Source organism: Amphiprion ocellaris, chromosome 24 (assembly GCF_022539595.1).
Source record: "Amphiprion ocellaris isolate individual 3 ecotype Okinawa chromosome 24, ASM2253959v1, whole genome shotgun sequence".
Lineage (NCBI taxonomy): Eukaryota > Metazoa > Chordata > Actinopteri > Pomacentridae > Amphiprion > Amphiprion ocellaris.
Window position 1 is genome coordinate 8437422 of NC_072789.1, and position 10694 is coordinate 8448115.

Consider the following 10694-nt stretch of genomic DNA (forward strand, 5'->3'; position numbering starts at 1 on the left):
AATCTGATTGCCTTCCATTTATTTCTGAAGCTTTTAGTATATTCTGAACACGTCTGCACCATCAACCTAATGTTGGTTCTGTGTCACTACAACCACGTATAGTAGCTTTATTTGCAAGTCATCCAATTATTTAATGTAATTTGACAGAGAAACTCAAGTGACATGGTCAAGCTAACCCAAAACCTTCTCCCAGCGACCCGGAATTACAGTAAAGAACCTTAAATTTCGAAAGACACGACACGATTTATACAGTTCAGATATGCTTATATAAAAATTTTGTATAAAATAATGCTTTAGAATCCAAAAATTAGATGTTTGATGCCTGAGAGCAGGTAGGACAATTAATGAAGGGATAATTTTCTGCGTTTCAATCCAACAATCCAAAGCTAAGACATCTAGAACATCTCTGATGCCTTTAATTTTATATTTAAAAATTGCCAAAATTAAACCATTTTAAAACTAGAAGCTGTAAAAACAGTAAGAATCCTACAGTCCTTGAATGCATCATGTGTGACGTGTGGCTTTGTCATAAAAATTAACAAAATTTAAGCAAGAAATTATATATTTCATCAGAAACACTTGATTCTACATGTCTACTCCATTAATTCTCCAACAATAAACCGTTTGCACCAGATTTAAGTCTATGAAATCATTTGTGACTCGTGCGACAAAATTCAAGAACCACTCGGATGAACTGCAAGTAGTGTTTACAAAAGGCGGATAGGTTACAAGTATGGAAACAAATTAGAGAGGCTGAGAGGAAAATGAAATATGATGGATCAATAAAACAAATGCAGCATGGCTCGAAAACAGTGACCAGAAGAGCAAGTTGTTGAACGATACATTCAGCATGGTGAAACGTGAATAAATAGTGAAATATCGATAGAAAGTGCAGTCATTATTGTATTTTCCAGTATCGGTAACATCTGTGGGCAAAACCAAACCCAAATCCTTTCAAAAAACCTTGAATTATAGTGAAGAGCATGACATTTCCAAAGATACTGACTGTTTCAGAGTGAATTTAGTGTAAATAAGTCTAAAAGTGATGCTTTAGAAGCCAGAAATTGAACATTGGACACTTTTAAACAAGCATCACGGTTGGAGAGATTGGCAAATCCACTGGGCTCTTTCAGTCAACTCATGGCAAACTAAATTGGAAAGCATTTTCTAATTTTCCCAAATCCAATTGTAAGATACTGAAAGAACGTGTGAAATCTTAATTGATATATTAATCTGATGAACAGAACAGAATACAATAGAAATCGCACCCTCTTTTATAAACCTGATGAAGGATTTCCATCAAAAACACAACTCGAAGACATTTTTAGGGTAGCATTTGGCCTCCAGCTGTTCTTTCCTGCCGCTTCAACACAAAAGAAACATCAGTTTAGTTTTTCTTGTTGAACTGCTGCAGAAAAATTAATTGACTCTCATTCAGATTAAGCAATTCTTCCTCTATTTCACTTTGTGTGTGGCTTGATTAGACAGAAAACTTTGCTCTAAATCAAGCAGAATGGACATTAGCAGCGCCCAATCAACACGCCGCGTGCCAGCAACCACCGTTTTTTTGTAATTGCCAGCATAAATTGTTTCTTTCCAAGAATGTTTCAATGAAAAATTCAACAATTCTCCTTGTAATTTTGGACAATATCACTCTCAATTTGCATAAAACAAATTGTTCATTGTAGTTGGAGTGCCAGCTATGTGATGGTGGTGCAATCCCAGTGGTTGCCAGCAGATTTTAATGTCTTGAAAAAGTCTTGGATTATTTAACGCTGTGCAGTTTGTGGCACTTTTTCCCCGTCCAGGATTGTTCCCACGTCTGAATAGACTCTCGTGGATTCCTTGAGTAAGATGTTGCGCTCACATTACGGCAATTACTTAAGCTAACTTGCTTCCACTCATTGGATGGTCAGGTGTCTGTTTTTGCCTCAGGAGTACAGTCTGGTTTTCCTCGCACAAGATCCAGTCAGGGGATAATTGGAAAAGCCCCTTCTGCCTGCAAGACATCCTCTGTGAAGATTCATATTTCATCCGAGAGGAGACAAGTTCCTTGAATCTGACCATGTGCCTGCCTGTGAATCTTCAGCCAGAACTGGAAGACAAAAGACTGTTTTTCTAGCTGTTTATCGGGGCTCCTGTCGAGGTAACAAGACCGACGTGGAAGAGCAGATTTCAAACAACTGAAGGAACCATTCTGCACGAAAAGCCGAGTAATTGTGAGTTAAATGGATTCCGAGTTTGTTGTCCTGCTGGATGAGTAAAAGCAGGCCTTCGGCGGGTCTTTCCCTCCGGTGTACAATGTGAATAGACAAGAAAAGAACAGCCCTCCGACTGACACACAGGGCTCTCATTGAATCATGTGAACTAAGACGGGGGGAATTTTCTGATAGCCCCCATTTCTGTGCACAGACGTTGAGACAAAAGACCTCACTGTCTGCTGCCGTGGAGCTGCGACTTACCTCCAGGCACTGCCAAATCAAAAAAACAGAAAAAAAAAAGAGAAAGGAGAAAGAAACGACCTCCCGGTTATGGGACCTGAGCAGTTGCCCATTGTTCCAGTTAAAATGAAAATCCCAGCTCCTCTGTTGGGGCCCCTGGTAACCTGTTCGCCAGCAGCTGGTGGCCACCTGTGGAGCAAGTCAAATTAGGGAAGGATTCCTACTGTTTCTGTTTATTGTCTGCAGGTTTTTGTGTGTGGTATTGTGCTTTGGTCCTGTGCGGCGGTGGTGGAGGTCGTCCGGCCGGGCTGCCGGCGGGACGACCAGTGGCTCCCTGGAGGCTTTTGTTTTGTCGCTCAAATCACCAGGTTTTCCTTTTTCCGTGTGTCGGATTGCTGATTGTTGCTCACAAAGGACAAATAAAGCAGGAGACTTTTCCTTCTTCAAATATGCAACTCAGAAAGGTCCCTGAACCTTCCATGGACGGCACATCTCCTCTCCTGCGTGCCTATCTTTAAATCTGACAAAGGACAAATGACAAAAATGGAGATGAGCTGCGACCTCTGCTCATTTTCCCTCAAATTATCCAATTTGGCCTTTATGAGCTCCCAGTGCCTGGAAGCCTCGAATTCCTCTTAGCATCTGAACAAGAGATGCTCTTGTTTGCTGCTGCAACAGAGATAGAAAACAGATATTAATCATCGTTTGGACACACCGACGGGGGGAAAAAAGAAATCACTTATGGGTCACAGTATTGCTAAACTGCAAAACACGGTGGCTCTTTGTGTCCGTTTCCCGTTCCCAGGAATGTGGACTCGTCTTATGACTCGAGGTGGGGTTGGGGAGGTGAATGACATCACCGGTTGTGCTCACATTTGAATTCTGACACAGTGGCACCTTGTGTTTCTTGTTCGAACCCCCCACCTCCTCGCCATCTCCTCTCTGAAGCCGGGATTGTGCTCGGCTCTGCCTTTTCTTCCACCCTCAAAGAATACCTCCTTTTCTCTCGGTCCTCTTAAGCAGCTGCCTGTGTATGAAGTGGGGAAAATGACACTCCATCTCATGATGAATGGTACTTGACCCCTGCAACCCGTTCCTGTGGGGCTCCCATTTACATAAGCCAGGAGATCTCACACTTGTTTACATCCGGGGGGAAAAAAAACACGCAACGTGGACGCTCGACGCCACTAAGGTGCCGCAAATGAAGATTAAATATTTGTTGATCAACCTCAGCTGCAAATTGGACAACCTTTACTGATGCTTCTTAGCTCTCGCCTCCTGGTTTGACACACATCCGCAGTGGTGGGGTTGCCTCGCTGAGAGCCCTTTTGTTACATGATTAATTACTCCGAGCAACAGTTATGGCGGGATTAACAATTAGCTAGACCTGTCAAACAGTCAGTCTAAGATGGCAGACTAATTGAGCGGCTGGTTGGCCATTGTGTCCCAGTATAAGGCCAAGGAAGTGGGGATGGTTCGCAAGCCTTTCATCTCTTTTACAGGCCTAATACCATGGCAGAAAAGGGCCCGCTATCAGCAACGGCGAGCTGGGGTAATTTTTCATGAATATTCATATGCCTCCTCTATCCACAGTGAACTTTACAAAGTTACCTTCATGGTGCATGTTCTGAAAGTCTGCAGTTCTGCTACAGAGGGTGTCTGCACGCTGTAAAAAGTTGCACACGCTGCAAAAAATGTACAGACGTTCAGTGAAGCTTTCGAACTGGAAATCAACCCTTTACTGTCCTTTACTTGAACCTAAAACAGCAAGCTTGGCGTAAGATGCCCATAGAGCTGCTAGTATTTCAGTTATTTCACTTGATTTGAGAAAAATCTTGTTCAAATGCAGCAAAAAAAAAAAAAAAATACATCTTACAGTCACTTAGCCTGGCTTTTAGGCTTAGAACTGAAAATCCCCCTTGTGTCCTTTTCTTGAACCTAAAGCACCAATCTTGTCTTAAATTTTCCAGTTTGATTTCCAGAAAACAGACATAGAACTGTTAGTATTTGACAGTATAACTTGATTTAAGAAAAATCAGGTGCAAAGCCTGTAAAAAAAACATCCATCTTGCAGTCATTTAGCCTAGCTTTTAACCTTAGAACTAAAATCAACATTGTATCCCTTTTCCAGTAACTAAAACAGCAAAGTGGTCTGAAGATTTCCATCCTTGCTTTGAGAAAATACTTGGAGTGCTAGATAGATGGATTGTACTTGATTTAAAAAAACAAAACAAACATCTCACACAGTGATTTAGCTTAGCTTTTGAACAGAAAACCAACCTTGTGTTCTTTTCTTGAACCGAAAGCAGCAATTTTGTCTTCAGATTTCCACCCTTTACTAAAGAAAATGTCCAAAGCACTTCTGGTATCTGATGGATTTCACTTGATTTATGAAATATCTGGCTCACACACAGCAAAGAAATGTACCTCTTGCAGATATTTGGCCTAGCTATTAGCCATAACACTAAAAAAATACCCTTGTGTCCTTCACTTGACCTGAAAGAAGCAAATTTTTCCAAAAATTTCCACCATTGTTTCCATAAAATGTCTATAGCATAGCTAGTATTCGATGTATGTTACTTGATTTAAGAAAAATTTGGTTCACAAGCAAAAAATTACTTCCTCCAGTCATTTGGCCTAGCTATTAGCCATAAAGCTAAAAAAAACACGCTTGTTTCCTTTACTTGAAGTGAAAAAAGCAATCTTTTTCTAGAATTTCCACCAGTATTTTTACAAAACATCTATAGCACAGCTAGTATTTGATGGATTTTACTTGATTTAAGAAAAAACTGATTCACACTCAGCAAAAAATGTACATCCTCCAGTTAGCCTAGCTATTAGCCATAAAACTAACAACCACCTTTGTGTCCTTTACTTGAATCTTAAGAGGCAATCTTGTCTCAAGATTTCCACCCTAAGTGTAAGAAAATACCCAGAACACTGCAAATATTTGAAGGATTTTACTGAGAAAAATCTGGATAGCGTGCTATTAAAAAAAATGTACATCTTACAGTCATTACACGGAGCATTTAGCCTCAGAACTGAAAACCACAGTTGTGTCCTTTCTAGAATCCAAACCTGTAACCTTGTCTTTAGATTTTCAGCCTAAATTTGAGAAAATACCTGAAACGCTGCTAATATTTGATGGATTTTACTAGTATTACGAAAAATCTGGTTTGCACACTGTTAAAAAATATATATATATATAGCAAAAAATGTACATCTGATACAGTTATGTAACATAGCTTAAAGGCATAGAACTTGAACACAAAGCAACAATCTTGTCTTAAGTTTTCCACCCTCATCTCTAATAAAGGCCGACGGCACTGCTAATATTAAAAAGAAATCATGTTTGATTGTTGAATAACCATCAATATTGCATAATTTTGGTGACACAAAAGCTTTGGAAATTCAGATTTTGAATCTCTCGCAAGAATGAATCATTGTGATGTATCTTCACTCTACCAAAGACAAAAAGCAAAGGAAAAAAAAAATCTCCAGCTCAGTCCAACAAAGAAAAAACAACCCAAAAGTTTCTTCTGAGCCAGCATTTGATGAGAGGGAGCAAGAAAAAAAGAGAGAGAGAAACCTGCAAGGCCACACAACTGAAGTAGCTTCCTCAAAGAGTTTTTATCCCCGGTGTCCATGGGAAGAACCCCAGCGGAACAGCTGCAACGGCAAGCCATGGCTCCTCATGAAAGGTTTTGCCTGGAGGCGGGGAGGCGAACGACTTGATCGTGAAGAAAGTCAATTGTTCCCCCGCTGAAAGGCAAAAAGCCCAGGAGGAGCTGCACCATGGTGTGTGGGACATATCAAAATATTTGACAGACTTCAGCATTATGAAAAACCTTTTTTTTGAGGGGGAGGTTTTGTTTTTCCACCCACCGCCGACCCGTCACACTCCCATCAGGCCCCCCGACTGGCCCGTGTCATTGTTTGGGCCCCGAGAGTTCAAAGCGGGCCCTTTAGGAGCCGCTCAGTGTGCGCTGACACCATGTAATGAAATTAGCAGTTGTTGCTAAACAGGTTTCAATCAAAGAGCCCGAGCCAAGACCTATTGCCCACTGTTCATGAATCACCTCTTTCACTGACTTATGGCAGACAGTCTGGGACATTGTTGCTGCTTTCATGGACCCATCATTCAGCCAGGTAGTCCCACCGAGAATAAAAAAGAACAAACGCTCGCTCTGAAGGAGACCTGGCTGAGAGTGCAGCGACGGCAACAAACAATGTGCGATAATGGGCACAAAAACCCAGTGTCTCATGAGTCAACTGCTTTAATTAAAGGGTCACTTCACCCCAACTGCACAGAAAAAAAAAAAACACATTTTCTCACCTTCTACTAGTGATGTCCAGCCACGAAGATAAAGAAGTTAATAGAGTAGTAGAGGTGAGAAAGCAACAAGTCTGTCATCTTCAATGTGAGTAGTTTGGCAGCAAATCAACAATGTAAGAAGCAGCTGTAAGATGAAGATTCCGCAGATTTTGACTCACAGAAAAAATGTTTTGTTTAAGTCTATGTTGAGAATCATTGAATTAAAAATAAAGACCAGCAGAGAAAAGATTTAAATTGAATTGAATTAATTTAGCCTGTTTATCAAGGTGCACAGGTATTCATTTTGATGCAAACACAACTATGAAAAACGCACAAATAAGGGTGGGATAAGGAATCATCTTACCTTCATACACTTCACATAAGTACAACTTTGACATGCATGGAGGGCGACCAAGTTGAAGAAGGTTATGGTTCAAACATGGTAGTTTGGATCGACTATTACTGGACAGGAGCGTCAAATCTGTCAGAACAGAAGGAGGCTGCAGGAAGTACGTCACTGAGGTGGAGGAGGAAGTTTGTGGACGTTTTTAGACCACAAAGACCATCTTAGAAATGCGCCTGAAACCTCCATCAAAACAGATCTGTGGGTGTAGACGGAGGCGGCAGCGGACTAGCATGCCTTGGCATATTTCCAGAAATGGGTGGAGCAATGGAGGACGAAGGAGCTCAATTATTAAAAGGTTTGATAAGTTCGTTCACACAACTAGAGCTGCAACGACTATTCGATCAATCAGTTAATCAGCTCTTAACTGCTCAACTGTTCTGATAATCGGTCAACTGGTTCGTGTAATTTTTCCAGCTCCAAGTTTCTTTCCTCCTCTATGACAGTAATTTGAATATCGTTGGGTTGTGGACAACTTGTGGGCGCTTTTAACCATTTTCTGACATTTATAGACCAAACAAACTAGTCGATTAATCCAGAAATTAATCGCTAGCCTCAGCCCTACATGCTATTGAACTTTGTTTTCATGATGTGCTTCCATAGCGATTTACATCTGATGCATTCAAGGGTTAAATTTCAAGCTAGATTTTCCAAAAATAAAACGCATGCACATATTTTAGGAAAAAAGTATATTTTTAGTTATATTCTGATGACCATTTTGAAATTGGATCTAGCATTTTTTTCCATTTTTGTGGTACAACTTGTCATACCTGCTCAGTCAGTTATAAAAAGGTTTTTTTGACATTTTTGTGACCAAGTATTTGACAATAAAGATAACTCCATATGTTTTGTTTTATATTATTGTAAAATGTAGCTACATATGGTTCAGACAATATCAGTAGTCTATTTTTAAAATTTGTTAATGTGACCTCAATGACGAAACTTTTCATGACGTCTTCATTTTCTATTTTTATTTTTCCACAATTCAATTTCTCCGTAATGGGAATTTATTTGATTTGCTTGTCCAATAGTATAGATTCAGAATAAATGACATGATGAGAAATAAGAGTGGAAATTTCAGGATTTTACCTTTCATAGTTCTTGAGATCGTCGTATAAAAATTGTGCCAAATTTCAACATGCTGAAAATGGGTCAATGGGAAATTTTCTCAAAAATGAGCTCAGAAAGTATTTGATTACTTAAAACAATCTAAAATTCCACAGTATCCATGGTCGAGCAGAAGGCCCCTGATAATTCAAGATGGAATAACCCTTACATCAAACTACCAAACATTTTTTTGAACTACTATCTTCTGCAGTGTCAATCAGCGCTACACATCACGACTGTCTTATCACCCACAACTATTAAATATTCACAAGGGCATTTCTTGCTTAACTGGAATCACAAAATCTGTAAATAAATGTCAGCACTGGCTGCATCAGCGTCATCAAACACTCTCACCTGGTTGCTTCTCTGCGCAGCAGGAAGCCGGAATTATCCTTTAATGCACAACACATGTACGACTGCTGCTGCATTAACAATGGCCTCGGCGGTGCGCTGCTGCTTATCATGTGTGTGTGTGTGTGTGAGTGTGTGTGCAGCCTGTGATGCATGTGTTTACATGTGTGTATTCATGTGTCTGCGTGATGCATGTGTTTATTTGCTTGTATGTGTGTGTTCTCGCCTGCAGGCCTGTCTCCTGAGCCCATGACACAAACACACACACACACACCTAAAACTGATGGCTTTGAATCACTGGCAACCCCGCTGCTAATTTATTTGCGCTGAGCATTATGGGAATTAATGTACCTGACATTCAATGACAACAGCCGGCGCTTTGTGGCCCTTTTTACATTTCAACACATTCCTGCCGTACACACAGCTGCCTATTGAAAAACGTCCATCTTCCCACCTAGCTGAAAAGGAAAAAGCACACAGCGGAGCACACACTCGGCAGGCTCTGAACCTCTAGGTGCAGGAGGCTGTTAGCGGTGGCTGATGATAGTAGCAAAACATTAACATAATAATTAGTGTCTTGTAATTGTTTCATTAAAACCAGTTGTTCCATTTCTCCTCTTGTTCTCCCAGTAGACGCGAGACGGAGTTTGGACGTCAGCCAAAGGGAGGGTCGGTCCACGTTTGTACCAAGATGTTTGCCTGCTCGCCGGGAAACCGGGGAGGCTGTCGGCGACGGCGGCCACAGCGGCCATATGTGGAAGCAAAACAAACACACGAGCAAGAAACGGGCACCTCGGGCCTCGCAAAAACTCCGCAAGAGCTTCAATCGTACGCTAAAAAAAAAGAGCTCTTTTCTGGCTTTCTTGTGATCTCGCTTGTCAAAAATAAACAGCATGTGTTGCATGAGGCTCCTCAATAATGAACTAAATCCTGTACATTATGTCAGCAGCGCTAAAAGGTCACATAGCATAATCGCATTGGAGGCTTGGCAGTTCATTTAGAGCTGCAAATGCACACACAAGCACTCATGCATATACAGTGGCCGCCTGGCTGTGAAGTGTATTCATTCATACACACACACACACACACACATTCAAGGCTAGAGCGGGCCCTCATTAGCATTTTAAAGAAGAATTCCACTCGTTTACCGTTTAGTACCTGCCAGGCGGCATTTGTGAACGCGATCGACTCTTCCCAAAGCCACCGACTGAGGAAGTGAAACCTGTGATGCCATTAACATTTAAATTATAAAGCTGCTTCCACTGTGTGTGTGTGTGCGTGTGTGACAGAGCGATTCTGTAGGCAGACAAAGGCAGACTGAGTTGTATTTTACATGTATAAATATATAAAGTGGCGCCTGTAGTCACATTATACGCTCCTGTCAGGTTAGCATTGAGGCAGAACGTTGAGATTTTACATCACATTGACAACAATAATTTCAAATTTTCCTCAATTTCGCATGACTTATCCAAGTTTTTTTTAAAGGTATCAGTCACATATGACAAAAAACATCTAATATTTGGTTCTGAATTGTGCAATATTTCTAGCTTTAAGCTGAACACAAGTCAGTTTGAGAAGCAGCATGAGGCAGAAGCTAAAGACGATGCACCCGAAACAGGATTTTGGAAAAGGATGAAAGTTTAGAAGATGAGTGACTGACAGGATTTGAATACGATTTAAATGAGTAAATGCTAAATGGATGCCCAAAATGGTTCTATTTTCTTGTTGCATGTGGAAGAAAGAGAAATCACATCAATCTTACCTAAAGTAGGAGCTTCACCATCCGTCCCAGTGATCTTTAAGCTGCCATCACATGACCTGAGCATGGAAGTAAATGAGAATAAAGGTTGGTAAAACTACTCTTTTTACAGGTAAAGCATGAGCTTTAATGCGTTTCTGGAATCTGTGGAATCATTTTAATCATTTAAAATGGCTTTAATACACAAACTCACAAAATAAAAGTCAGCTGGTGGCAAAATTAACTTCCTTAACCATCTAAACCATAAGCAGTTTCTGGGTTTTTTCACTCCAGTGGCATTTTTCCTCACTGTGGGCTCATTTTTCACTGCAATATAAA

The 10694-nt window shown here is 40.7% G+C and overlaps 1 protein-coding gene across 18 annotated transcripts in view; it reads right to left on the reverse strand.

The window, feature by feature from the left end:
• The window catches only part of LOC118469567 (glyceraldehyde-3-phosphate dehydrogenase-like), a 127907-nt gene extending 117450 nt beyond the window's left edge, over positions 1-10457 (reverse strand). For 13 of the 18 annotated variants that reach the window (XR_008600734.1, XR_008600735.1, XR_008600746.1 and 10 more), the window contains exon 1: positions 10380-10457. The gene's annotated coding sequence lies outside the window, so the exon portion shown is untranslated. The remainder of the gene's footprint in view (positions 1-10379) is intronic. The other 5 variants (XR_008600747.1, XR_008600739.1, XR_008600744.1 and 2 more) reach the window with 5 other exon arrangements.
• Positions 10458-10694: the final 237 nt, after the last annotated feature.